The sequence below is a fragment of the Lemur catta genome, chromosome 1 (genome assembly GCF_020740605.2).
Source record: "Lemur catta isolate mLemCat1 chromosome 1, mLemCat1.pri, whole genome shotgun sequence".
Classification (NCBI taxonomy): Eukaryota; Metazoa; Chordata; class Mammalia; order Primates; family Lemuridae; genus Lemur; species Lemur catta.
In genome coordinates this window covers 274,603,252-274,615,900 of record NC_059128.1, presented here as the reverse complement: position 1 = coordinate 274,615,900, position 12,649 = coordinate 274,603,252, and the positions used below count along the sequence as shown (strand labels likewise).

Sequence of the window (12,649 nt, the reverse complement as noted above, 5' to 3'; positions counted from 1 at the left end):
AGCACACATGCAGCAAGGCAGAGGCTGCTTCTGAAGGCTTAGCTAAAGGGTTCGGACTTTATTCTGCAAGCAACAGGGAGCCTAAAGAGATGGCCTGACCCTATTGTCCTTTGAGGACAGTGTATTGGATGCCCTGAGAGAGAGACAGAACCAAAGGCAGGGAGAGCAGTTGGGAAGCAACTTCAGAACACACACTAGTGGGAGTTAAGGGCTTGAAGAGCAGGAAACGGAGGAGAGAATTTCAGAGACCTTGCGGAGTTCCATTCACTGTTCCAGGCTCTGTTCTCAGCACTAGTATGTTACCCGATTTAATGTTCCCAACAACCTCAAGAGAGATAGGCTGTTTGTAAAACACTCACACTCACACACATACACACACACACAATTTTGTGGCTGAGAAAGTGGACACAGGGGGATTCTGTAGTCTCATCCAGCTAGAGAATAGATAGCGGGGCCTGTAGTCGACCTCTGAGCTCCACTCCCCGGGTCTCCGGTGGTGGGTGGGTGAGGGATCTACCAAGGATGATTCCGGAGCCTAAGCTGTGGGACTGGAGAGACAGTGGTGTTGCAGGCAGGGATGGGGAAATCAGCAGGAGTGGGGAGTGTGGAAGACAGGATGATACATTCATTGAAAACAATAATAACAATACTGTCCTGCATTTGAGATGGGAGGGGCCTCGCAAGAGAAAGCTCAGATCTGGAGATGCCCTTGGGAGGTTCATGCCTGGAGAGTCCGGGGACTGGCGCTGTGATGAAAAAGGGGTGGCTCAAGGAGAGTGTGTATGTCAGTGGGGATGGTGATAGGACCCCAGTCACAGAAAGTCTTGAGCATGTCTGCTCATGTCTTAAAGATGACAAACGCCTCTATTCTCTAACAAACAGCAAAATCCCTCCCCATATCCCAGGACCCCTCACCAGCCTTACCTCTTCCTTCCCAGCCAGGCTTCTATTAATAGAAAGGGTCCTCTAGTCCCCCTGCCTCTGCCACATTGCCCCCTCTGTGTGCCCCCCCAAGTGTGCTTCTGTCCCACACACCCTGAAACTGACTTCTTCCCCTTCAAGCTCACAGGGACCTGCCACTGTCCTAACCAAGAGATGAGAGCTGGTCCTAATCCTTTGCTATCTCTTGAACTTCTGGTGCTTAAACACACCTGTTGAAGATTTCTCACTGACTTGAGCTCCTTGGTGCCTGTCACCCAGGTTTGTCTCTGGTTTCTCTGTCCCAGAGCCCTCTTTGGGGCTACCTACTTGGTGTGAGCGTGCTCCTGTGCTTTGGGCCGGGCTCTCTTTTCACTCCTACATACTTCCCCTCTGGCCCCAAGTCTACCCCTGATGCCTCCGAAACATTGAGAGCTGAGGACTGGATCGATACCTTCAGGCCTGGCCACTCGGAACTCCACCCTGTGCACCGACGGCCTTTATTGTCTTTGCAGGAACCTCTCACTCCACACAGCTCGTCCATGTGCACATCTGCCCCCAGCACCCCCACAGCCTCAGTTCCAAGCTGGGCAGCTTTGCCGCAACCTTCCGACTGGTCTCCCTCCTTCCATCTTCTTCCCTTTGAATGGCTCTCCCCTTTGCTCCTCAATGTGCTCATTCTCATAGGATCACGCCCTGCCTGAGACCCCCTGCTGCCACCTGACCAAGCCCACCTGCTCAGAGCTGTGCACAAGGCCCACAGGACTCGCAGTCTTGACCTTCCTAGCTTCCTTTGCTGCCATTCTCCAGGCCCCGCCTGCGCCTGCAGGTCTCACTGCACCCCTGGAAAGCCAGGCTGCCATCCTTCATGCCCCTATACCTTTGCACATGCTCCTTTGCCCGCTTGGAAATACCCCCTTCTCCCCTGTCTTCTCAACTGTACGTCCCCATGGTCCCCTCCCCCAGGCAGCAGGGAGAAGTTTCCTTCTCTGTGTTTCTACTGTTTCTAGTACAGCTCTTACCATGCGGCTCCATTTATTCCTCACTCGTCTGTCTCCAGACTAGACAGGGAGCTCCTGCTCCCAGCACCTTACCACGGCCCAATGGCCAGTAAATGCTCAAAGAAATGACAGAACAAATGAACAAAGGTAAGGTTACAACCTCCATCCCTCTGAAACTCCTCCTCAGCTCTTGGGACCTGCACCTGGTGCCTTCACAACCAGGCATTTGCGACAGCTGCTCAGAGGAGGAAAGGAGAAGGGGTCATTAGCAATGGAGTACGTGGGTGCACGACAACTGGTGGCTGCAAGGTGCAAGAAGGAGACTCAAATGGAACCAGTAGCAAGAGAAAAAACACCATGGCTTCACACCCATGTTCACAACAGCACATGCACAACAGCCCACAGGTGGAAGCAGCTCAAGTGTCCTGTGATGGATGAATGAATAAACAACATGTAGTATATCCATACACTGGAATATTATTCAGCCTTAGAAAGGATAGCAATTCTGATAGCACATGCACAATGGTGAGGAGGCATGGCCATGGGCCATGCCAGAGGGCTGTGCTCAAGCTGGATCTCTGTATGCAAAGGAACAGGACTTCACAACAGGATAAAGCAAAGCAGTTTTGGCATGCAAATGTGCATTGTAGAGACATGGGAGAAGAATTCTGCAAAAGTAATTACAAGCAACATCCTGGATCCCTTTTGAGGACAGCTCCAAGCCTTTCCCAGAGGCATTAGAAAGGACCATGGCTGATAGAACCCAGAAGGTTCATAGCATCCATTTTCCCTTTCCTTTCACACCCTTATCCATCCAGGAAGACTTCCCAGCAGAGGTATACCAGGTTTTGGAGGTTGGTAAGATCAGGATATTTGAGAGTCCAATTGACATGGAGAGGGACCAGGTGACGATCTCAGCTACCTCTGCCCTGGGCCACATTCTATGTCCAGGTAACAAATTCAAGCCTGGAGCCACCGTCTGAAATGAGGTCTATACTTTTCTGGTCCAGTTGCTACTCAGCATTCAAGACATCACCACCAAGGCAGCCAAGGCCTGTGGAGCCCTGACCGAGTGGGCAAAGATTGTTGGCCTGTTGTTACTCACCCAGACCTTCCGGCAAACCACCCTCAGCGACCACCTCCAGGTATTGGAGGAAACAGGCAAGTACCTGGTCCACACAGGCAAAAACTAGCTCATCAGGGAGTTATTGTCCCAGAGCTTTGGCTTCCTAAAGAGCCCTCAGACCTTCCTAAGAGCAGCTGCGTCAATTTCATAGAACTCACAGTTAAATGGATAAACACGAATCACGCACATGAGGATGATGTGCAGGTGATAACGAACGCTCTTGAAAGTGTGAAGAATGATCTTCAGCAACCTGTCCAGGCTTTGGTGGGTGCTGTCCTGAAAGAAGCTGACGTGGGTGCTAACTTCCAGTTCACCCCTATTCCCAAGATGAGCACAATAAGCAGTAATGTTTCCAAATCCTTTGGCATCAAAACCTCAGAAAGAAAGAAGCACCTGTCCAAGATTATGAGACAGGATGGAGATAACGACAACGGGAAAAAGAAAATCTGCAATTGGTTCCAAAGTCTTCTAAATTCCTAGCACGAGTGTTATAGTAGGAAGGTGAAAAGTGCTCCACTTATAATGGGCAATGTAAATAACCAAGGCACAAGTACCAATGTCTAAAAGTCCACCTAAAGCAGTTTACTCTGTCTAAAAGCCAGTTGTGAGTCATTGTGAATATTTAGAGCTGGGGACTAAAACCCTTCTAGTTGTCTGTCCAGGTGTCAGTGAGACTACTCCACAGTAGACTCTGCCACCTGTGGTCCAATGGGATGGGCTACTTTGAGTTAAGCCTAAGGAGGCAGATTTGATCTTGGAAGATGCATTATGCTTCTTGTTCTTTGTCTTTCTAGGAGGGTGTTGGCTATCAGCATATATATTTGTTAGTAAAACTTACTTTCTCATGCTAAAAGAAAAGGAAGGAAATAATGACATATGCTGCAATATGAATGAACCTTGGAGACATTATGTTAGGTGAAATAAGCCAGTCACAAAAAGACAAATACTGTGTGATTCCATTTACATTAGGCACCTAGAGTAGTCAAATCCATAGAGACAGAAAATGGAATGGTGGTTTCCAGGAGCTTGGGAGAGGGGGAAATGGGGAGTTGTTGTTTAATGGGTATAGAGTTCCAGTTTTCAAGAAGAAAAATATCTGGAAATTGATTGCACAACAATGTGTATATACTTAACACCACTGAACTGTACTCTTAGAAATGGTTAAGGTGGTAAATTGTATGTTATGTTTTTTACCACAACTTTTAAAATACTATGGCTTAATTGTGAAGATGAAATTAATTTTCTCTCAATAAATTAGATATAGAAGGAATGAACCTCAAAATAATAAAGGTAATATATAACAATCTCCCAGCTAATATCATAGTCAATAGTGAAAAGTTGAAAGCTTTTCCTCTAAGATCAAGAAAAAGACAAGGATGCCATTTTCATCACTACTATTTGACATAGTACTAAAAGTACTAGTTAGAGCAATTAGGCAAGAAAAGAAATAAAAGGCATCCAAATCTGAAAGGAAGAAGTTAAACTGTCACTGTAGGCAACATGATTTTATATATAGAAAATCTTAAAGACTCCACCCAAAAACTATTAAAACTAATAAATAAATTCAGTGAAGTCGTAGGATACAAAACCAACACACACAAATCAGTAGTGTTTCTACACTGTAACGATGAACTATGAACAATGAACTTTTTGGAAAAAAGAAATCAAGAAAACAATCCCATTTACAACAGCATAAAAAAATAACTAGGAATAAATTTAACAAAAGAGGTGAAAGATCTGTACACAGAAAACTACATAAACGTTGAAGAAAGAAATTGAACAAGACACAAATAAATGGAGAGATAATCCATGCTCATGGATTGGAAGAATTAATATTGTTAAAATGTCCACACCACCCTAAGAGATGCATAGATTCAATGTGATCCCTATAAAATTTCAGTGACATTTTCCACAGAAATAGAAAAAACAATCCTAAAGTTCATACAGAACCAAAAAAGATCCTGAATAGCCAAAGCAATTTTGAGCAAAAAGAACAATGCTGGAGGCATCACACTACTTGATCGCAAAATCTCCTACATGCCACTATTTTACCAGCGTAAAAACAGACACATAAGACTAATGGAAAAACAGAAAGCCCGGAAATAAACCTAAGCATATACAGTCAATTAATCTTTGAAACGGGCACCAAGGAGACACTATAGGGAAGGGATAGTCTCTTCAATAAATAGCTTTGGGAAAACCGAATATCCACATGAAAAAGAATGAAATTGATCCCTATCTTCCACCATACACAAAAATCAACCCAAAATGAATTAAAGACCAAAATGTAAGACCTGAAACCGTAAAACTTCCAGAGAAACCACAGGGGAAAGACTCTTTGACATTGGTCTGGCAATGATTTCTTAGATGGGACAAAAGAAAAAATAAACACATGAGGCTATATCAAACTGAAAATCTTCTGCATAGCAAAGGAAACAATCAACAAAATGAAAAGGCAGCCTACAGGCTGGCAGAAAATATTTGCAAACCATATAGCTGATAAGAGTTTAACATTCAAAATATAATAAGGAACTCACACAACTCAATAGCAAAAAAATGAATAACCCGATTAAAACATGGGCAAAGGACAAGTAGACATTTCTCCAAAGAAGACCTAAAAATGACCAACAGGCAAGTGGAAAGGTGCTCAACATCACTAATTGTCAGGGAAATGCAGATCAAAACCACAGTGAGATATCATCTCACACCTGTTAGGATGGCTTTTATCAAAAAGACAAGAAATTACAAGTGTTGGAAAAGCTGCAGAGAAAAGGGAATCCGAGTACACTGTTGGTGGGAATGGAGATTGGTGCACCCACTGTGGAAAACAGTATGGAGTTTCCTAAAGAAATTAAAAATAGAACTAGAATATGACCCAGAAATCCCTTTTCTGTGTACATACCTAAAGGAAATAATTCTCCAGTTCTTAAATACACCAAGTGTCCTACAATTTAATTCAATTATGACACTGCCTGGAGTTAGTACAGATCCAGCAGGTTAAGGGCCCAGTCCTACAAGACTGTCCCCCACCCCAATGCCAACTGCAAGTCCAAGCCTCCCATACTTCTGACTGACCAGGTATAAGTTGGGGGCTCCCACGGCCCCCTTCTCAGGTTTGATAATTTGCTAGAATAGCTCATGGAACTCAGCTCATGGAGCAGTTTACTTATAAGATGACTGGCTTATTATTAATATAAAAGGACACAACTTAGGAACAGCCACATGTTAGAGATGCATAAGGCAAGGTATTGGGAAGGGAAATAGAGCTTCCATGCCCTGTCTGGGGGGTTCTACCTTCCAAGTACCTTAATGGATTCAGAAGCTCTCTGAACCCCACTGTTGAAGGGTTTTATGGAAGTCCAATTAAATAGGAGTGATTGATTAAATCATTGGCCATTGGTGATGAACTCAACCTCCAGCCCCTCTCCCCTGCCTGCGTAGATGAGGGCTGAGGGTAGGGGTGATGTTCCAACCCTCTAATCTCATGATCCGTTCCCTTGACAACCAGTACCCCATCCTCATCAATATAAACTCAGGTGTGGCTGAAAAGAACTTGCTCTGAATAACAAAAGATGCTCCTGTCATTTTCATCATTCTGGAGCTATTTTAGGAGCCAGGGACAAAGTCCAGATATTATAACAAAAGATGTTCCTATTGCTTTTATAATTTAGGAAATTACAGGAGTTTTAGGAGCCCTGGCCAGGAGCTCAGTGAAGATTAAAATATATATTTCTTATTTTATCACAATATTACAACACCATTTTTATGAGCCAAAAAAATGTAAAAAAATACTAAATAATGCTAAATAGTAAAAATAATAAGTATGTATACATTTGTGTAGACACAAATCTCAGGATAGCAGTTACCACTGGGAGGGATGGGGGCTGGGATGGGGACAAACCCATTAGAGGCAAGTCAATTGTAGGATTTGAGGTCTTTGGGGTGTAATGTACTATATTGTTTCACTTTTACAACTTACATAAGTGTTACATCAAATATACTTAAAAATTTAAAAATAAAAATGGACAATCAAAGCCTGGTTTTTTTCCCAAAGAGGTTTTTTCTCCTAGAAATCTTAAGGATTAAATGGAGACAGGAGATGCTGGAGGCAAGGAGTCAGGTAATAATGCTATGGGAAATTTTAAAATATAGATTTATCCGTGGGCATGAAGAGTCAGAAATGTCTCACACAGCCATAAAGGAAGCAGGAACACCTGGTAAAAACCTGAACACAGGGAAAGAGAGGAAGTGAGATGTCAAGAACAACAGTAAGATCAACAGCTCCCCATCCATCCTTTCTTCCATTAGTCTGTTTATGGCGATCAATTCAAACAGTGATGCCAGTCAACTTCTAAAAGTACATCTCTGATGATGTCCCTGCTCTGTTTATGCTGAAATCTCACAAGGTGGAAGAAGCCTGGATCCCTGAGTCATTGCCTGGAGGTGAACTGCCCATGAGAACCACCCAAGGTCTGCTGGACTGTGTTGAGTTAAGCCACTCCCTTTACGGGGTTAAGCCACTGAGTTATTTGCTCTAACAGTTAACGTTAAGTACCCTGGTTAATGCAGAAGTCTTGCCAAGGTTACATAACTTGCTTAGCTAAGGTCTCAGTATTTGGTGGTAGTGTGGGCCCTAGGACGTTAGTCTGGTTGACTTGCATTCAAGACCATGCCCTTGAATAGGATTTCTCTACTTAGACAACAGTGGGAAAAGCTATGTCGGGAATCGCAGGCTCAAATGACTTGGTAGAAGAGAGAGGATAAAAGGCTGGGCTATGGTGAAGAAGAAATGAGGGACTCTGGATCCTGAGAGTCTGCTCAAGGAGACAGGACAGGGGGATTAGAGGAAGAAGGTTCTTAAAGGAGAGAAGAGATCTGTGGGTCTGAATATGAAAGAAAAAGAACAAATGAAAAAAGGGAAAGTATAAATGATTGACATAAGGCAAGTTTCGGTGTGCAAGGACAGTTGCAGTACCTGAAAGACGTGGCCCAGCTGGAGGAAAACAAGAGCAGACGGTCTGTTGGGGAGAAAGTCAAGGGCAGGGGAGGAAGCGTGCATCGGACGATGTGTCTGTCCGAGGTTTCCAGAATGGGCCATGGGAGAATGTGGGCTGGGCTCTGGAAGTGGGGGGCATTACCAATAATGCTTATGGAGTAAAAAATCACCAAGTGAGGGAAGTTTCTGTGGTTTGGCAAGAGCCAACCCCCACTGTGGGGTGAGTGGGGATTTAATGGATCTGGAGGCAGCAGGGAACCGGAACGTCCTGCCATGGGCCGGCTGCTCGAGGACAGGGTGGGTGGGCATGCTGGGTCCTCACGGCGGCCCAAGGCTCATGCGTGGAAGGCAGATTAGAGCTGAGGGACTAGGGTCAGAAAAAAGAAGCAAGAGTCTCTAAGTCAGAGAGGAATTCATGGCCCAGGGAAGCTAAAGGGCTGACAGGCAGAGCCAAGGGCTGCACGTGTGAGTGGAATGGGCCAGCACAGCGTCCGAAGCAAGGTAGGCCCTCAAGACACACATAAATGGGAGTTCCTGTCCCAAGAGCACTGGCGTCAAACTATGTCCTGGGGAGCCACAGGGCTCCAAGGAGGGACCCCAGGGACTGCGCAGGTAGAGAAAGGTAGGAAGCTAGTGTCACGGGGAAACTCCACCTTTCTCTCTTATGTTAATCGGAGAGCTGTCAGAGAGTCCAGTTGAAAGGGTGGGTATATAGCTATTAATAACTGTAAACACTAAAGAATTGGAAAGGCAATGCCCTTGAGGAAGGGACAAAAAAAAAAAATATATATATATATATACACACCCCTCACAACAAATGGTGAGGAACATTATCATAAAAGCACTTGATTTGAATATATTCATGAAGGTTCTGATCTATTTTGCTAAGTACAATTCCACAATGCCTGATAAATCAGGTGCACAGTAGGCGCCCAACAATTAAGTACTTAATGAATGAATTAGTGGACTAATGGACAGTCTGGCATGTCAGGTAATGCAAACATCCCATACATCTGGCTTTGTGGGGGTGCCTGATCTCTGAGTTCAAATCTATGCTGAGAACAGCTGCCTCCGGAGAGTTAGGGAGCCACGGAGCTGTCATCCTTCTGTTTGGTCCCTGGATGGGCTTTTCTCAGCCCCTCACTCTGACCTTGGAATGAATCCATCTTTCCCCTGACTGCTTCAGAACGCCGCGCTCCAGTCTAAGGGGCGCATCTTGCTGGAGCAGCTTTGGAGGGTCCTCATGAATGAAGAGTAAACAGAGCAAGTGGAGAAGTGGATAAAGATGTGAGAGGATGCTGTAAGGCCTGTCTACACCGAGTGCCAAAAACGTCAAGTCAAGTCGGTGTTTGTGAGACTACGTTTCGCTCCACTAGTTTAGTAAGAAGAGCCACAGGCAGTGTGTCATCAGGGGCCTGGCAGGCCACCTCTGGCTCAAATCAAGGCTTAATAAAGAGACTGCTTACAAAGGTGGGAGTGGGGTGAGGATGTGGCATGCCACAGAGCACGGTGCAGAGGTCCAGGGCTAGGAACAGCCTAGAGATGTTAGCACCCCCAAACCCCAAGGGGCCCGGGCAGTGGTTCCCAGAGCACAGGTGGAAGCTCCGTGAACAGGCTGCAGTGGAGCTGGGCCTTTGCGAGTTGTGATGCTTATGTTGTGCTGTTAGTTGCTGGTGCCTGGATCTCTCCCATGGGATCCCTCTCAATGGGCTCATATAGATAATACTTTGTGTGTTACTCTTCCCTGTTTATTAACATATTCATGAACATTTTGAAATAAGCATTATTTGAAAAAGCTGCATAGGTTTTCATTTTATGAATGTACCAACTCTAGTTACTGGAGGGCGAGGGGAGGCTGAACTTCATTCTTGTTTGTCCAGCACTTGGTGTCTGATGAACTCTCTGAGACTCAGTTTCCTTCCTCTGTAACACGAGGAATACCTTCATCACTGCATTTCTGTGAGGTCTGTACGAGGCAACTGCAGAAGGTAAAGCCCACATAAACGTTGGCTGTTTCCATCAGATGTCTCTAAGCTGGGTTGAGAAACTTGCTATGGTGAAGATTTCAGATCATCTGCCTGCAGTAGCTGTGAGGAGTGGTGGCTGAGAGAGTGACCTTGCTAAGCCTCAGTTTCCTCACTTGGACAACGAAGATACTGGGAGCTGACCCCTGGGTTGGTGTGGCTGTTAAATGAAACAGTGAATGCAGAGTGTCCCAAGCCAGCACCCAATGCATGCAAGTCACCATTATTGTCATCAGTGCACTTAATGTCAGATGGGAGAGTGGTACTTTTGCAAAAGGCCTTTGGGACTTTGACAACTTAGAGTATAAATTACACACCGTCTTTGGTCCCGTGAAGTGAAAACAAGCATATATAGTATGATGACTAAGACCCTAAACCTGAGTATGGGTTAAAAAAAAAAAAGAAAGAAAAAGAATTAAAAGGAGAATCACTGAGATGGCAGCAAAGAATATTTTTGGCTGGTGGGAAAGAGATGGTTTTTCCTCTTTTAGTGATTTTGAGGTACTTCCCAAGATTTTGTGAGTTTTCATTGTTTTGAAAGTGTATAAAATGATCTTTCTTAAAAAGTAAAATAAAATTCATGCCTGGATAGAAGATAGTTTTTGAATAGTAAGAGTCTTCAAGCAATTGTTCCAGAAATGTAAAATTCTCTGTAAATATTATAACTATTTTTTCATATAACTTAATTTGTCCCAGAAGCCACGAAAAGTTTATCGAGGAGTAAAGATACATCCTTTAAGTTTTCTTCCAGTTTATTTTTTATTGCTTCGTGGGTGTACAGGGCGAATTGAGGATATTTTTGTTGTTTTTAGGTACCTCATTATTACTTGGGGTTCTTCGCTGAGGACATTTACCAGTTTAAATAAAAAGGTTCTGTTTCTTCTCAAATAAACCAAACCAAAATCTTTAAATAATAAGTAGTTGGCTGAAAACTAGCCCCTCATCTACAAAACTCCTTTCCTTAAGTAGAAAAAAATCATCTTAAATCTCAAGAGAACATAGATTGGAATGTATGATTTCTATATAAACTATCTACATTGGGAAAACTTAACAGTCTGAATGATAAAATTTATCTTAGAAGTCTGATGTTTTAAAACATAACTTTTTGTTTTTCCAGTTGCAAAATAAATACAGGTTCATATTTAAGAAACACAGATAGGCCAAAACTGGGAGGCAAAAATACCCAGTAAAAACCAATATTAAGAAAAAAAAGCTGTTAACATTTAAAGAACGCTTTTCTAGTCACTTTTCTGTGTGTAAATGTCCTTCCCTCTCAATGGGATCATATACATATTACTTTGTGTGTTATTCTTCCCTGTTTATTAATATCTTCGTGAACATTTTAAAATAAGCATTATTTGAAAAAGCTGCATAGTTTTTTTCTTATGAATGTACCAACTCTAGTTACAATCCCCACTTGGTGGACATTCATGATTCTATTTTTGAATATTATAAGCAATGCTACATGGAACACCCTTAGAGCTAAATAGTTGCACACAAGCACGCTATTTCCAAAGGAATTCTTGGAAGTAGATTACTTTGTCAAAGGGTATTCAAACATGAAGGCTTTTGATACACACTGACAAACTGGTACCCAGAAAAGCTGTATCAATGCACGTGGCCGCCATAAATTACCCTGGAAAACTTACATTTTCTTGGAGTTTTAAGGACATATGCCTGATCATATTCTCTAAGGTTAACAGAAGAAGAAAAAGAAAAGACCCCTAGTTATAAGAACACAACCCTTTTTGATCTAGGAAGTCTTGGGACCCGTGGTGATTTACAGTGGGCACGAGTTTGTGCTTTTAAGTTACCCTGGGAGTGAAAGAATTTATCCTAGTGAGAGTGAAAGAACCCACAGTATGTTTTCAGGAAGAGGTCCAAGGTAATTCAGGTCCGACCATATCTTTGTTGACACTGAGTGCTGAACCATTCGCAGGATTTTGTTGGGGTTTTTTTAGGTGGTTATTGCCCTCCCAGGCGGGTTTTGTTTGCACCTTCTGTTTCTGGCATTCTGCCCTCCACCCCCAATACATGTGATGACAAGATACTCAGCCATGTTAATTTTTATTTTTTGGCAATTGTTTAACCCTGAAACTGAAGTTAATCACTCCTTCCAACCTGTGTTTATTTAGATAATAGGGCTGGCTGCTCTTAAGTGGCGCTGTCTTGGCAGCGGGAGCCCCTGGCACCGTGATCTTTGGCTGGAAAGTCCAGGCCTGCCCACACTTGGCCTTGCGACAGGCCAAGCCCAGCCTGTAAGGCCCATTGTGTGGTTTTTCTCATTCTCTTATTAAGGAAATAGCAGACTCCCTGGAGCCCACCCAGAAAATGGAACTGTAGCAGGAAATGATGCACCACAGCGAATGCCCAGCCAGGGGAACTTTCTGAAGCCCTGCGTCCTCAGGCCCAGGCCTTCGGAAAGGCTCGCTTGCTTCTTGTGTTAAAATATTGTTCTGCTGGTGTTCATTGAGGACCAACGATGATGGATCACTGTCATGTCTTCTTGTCGGTTTCTCGTTCACTGGACGTGGCATGCGTTTTGACGGATCTAACTTGCTGTAAGATCTTTCACAAATGCCTT

At 43.8% G+C, this 12,649-nt stretch overlaps 1 protein-coding gene across 6 annotated transcripts in view; it reads right to left on the bottom strand.

Moving 5' to 3' along the window:
- Nucleotides 1-12,649, bottom strand: part of EVA1C (eva-1 homolog C) — an 84,591-nt gene that overhangs the window by 18,963 nt on the left and 52,979 nt on the right. The gene's annotated exons all lie outside the window — the stretch shown is intronic.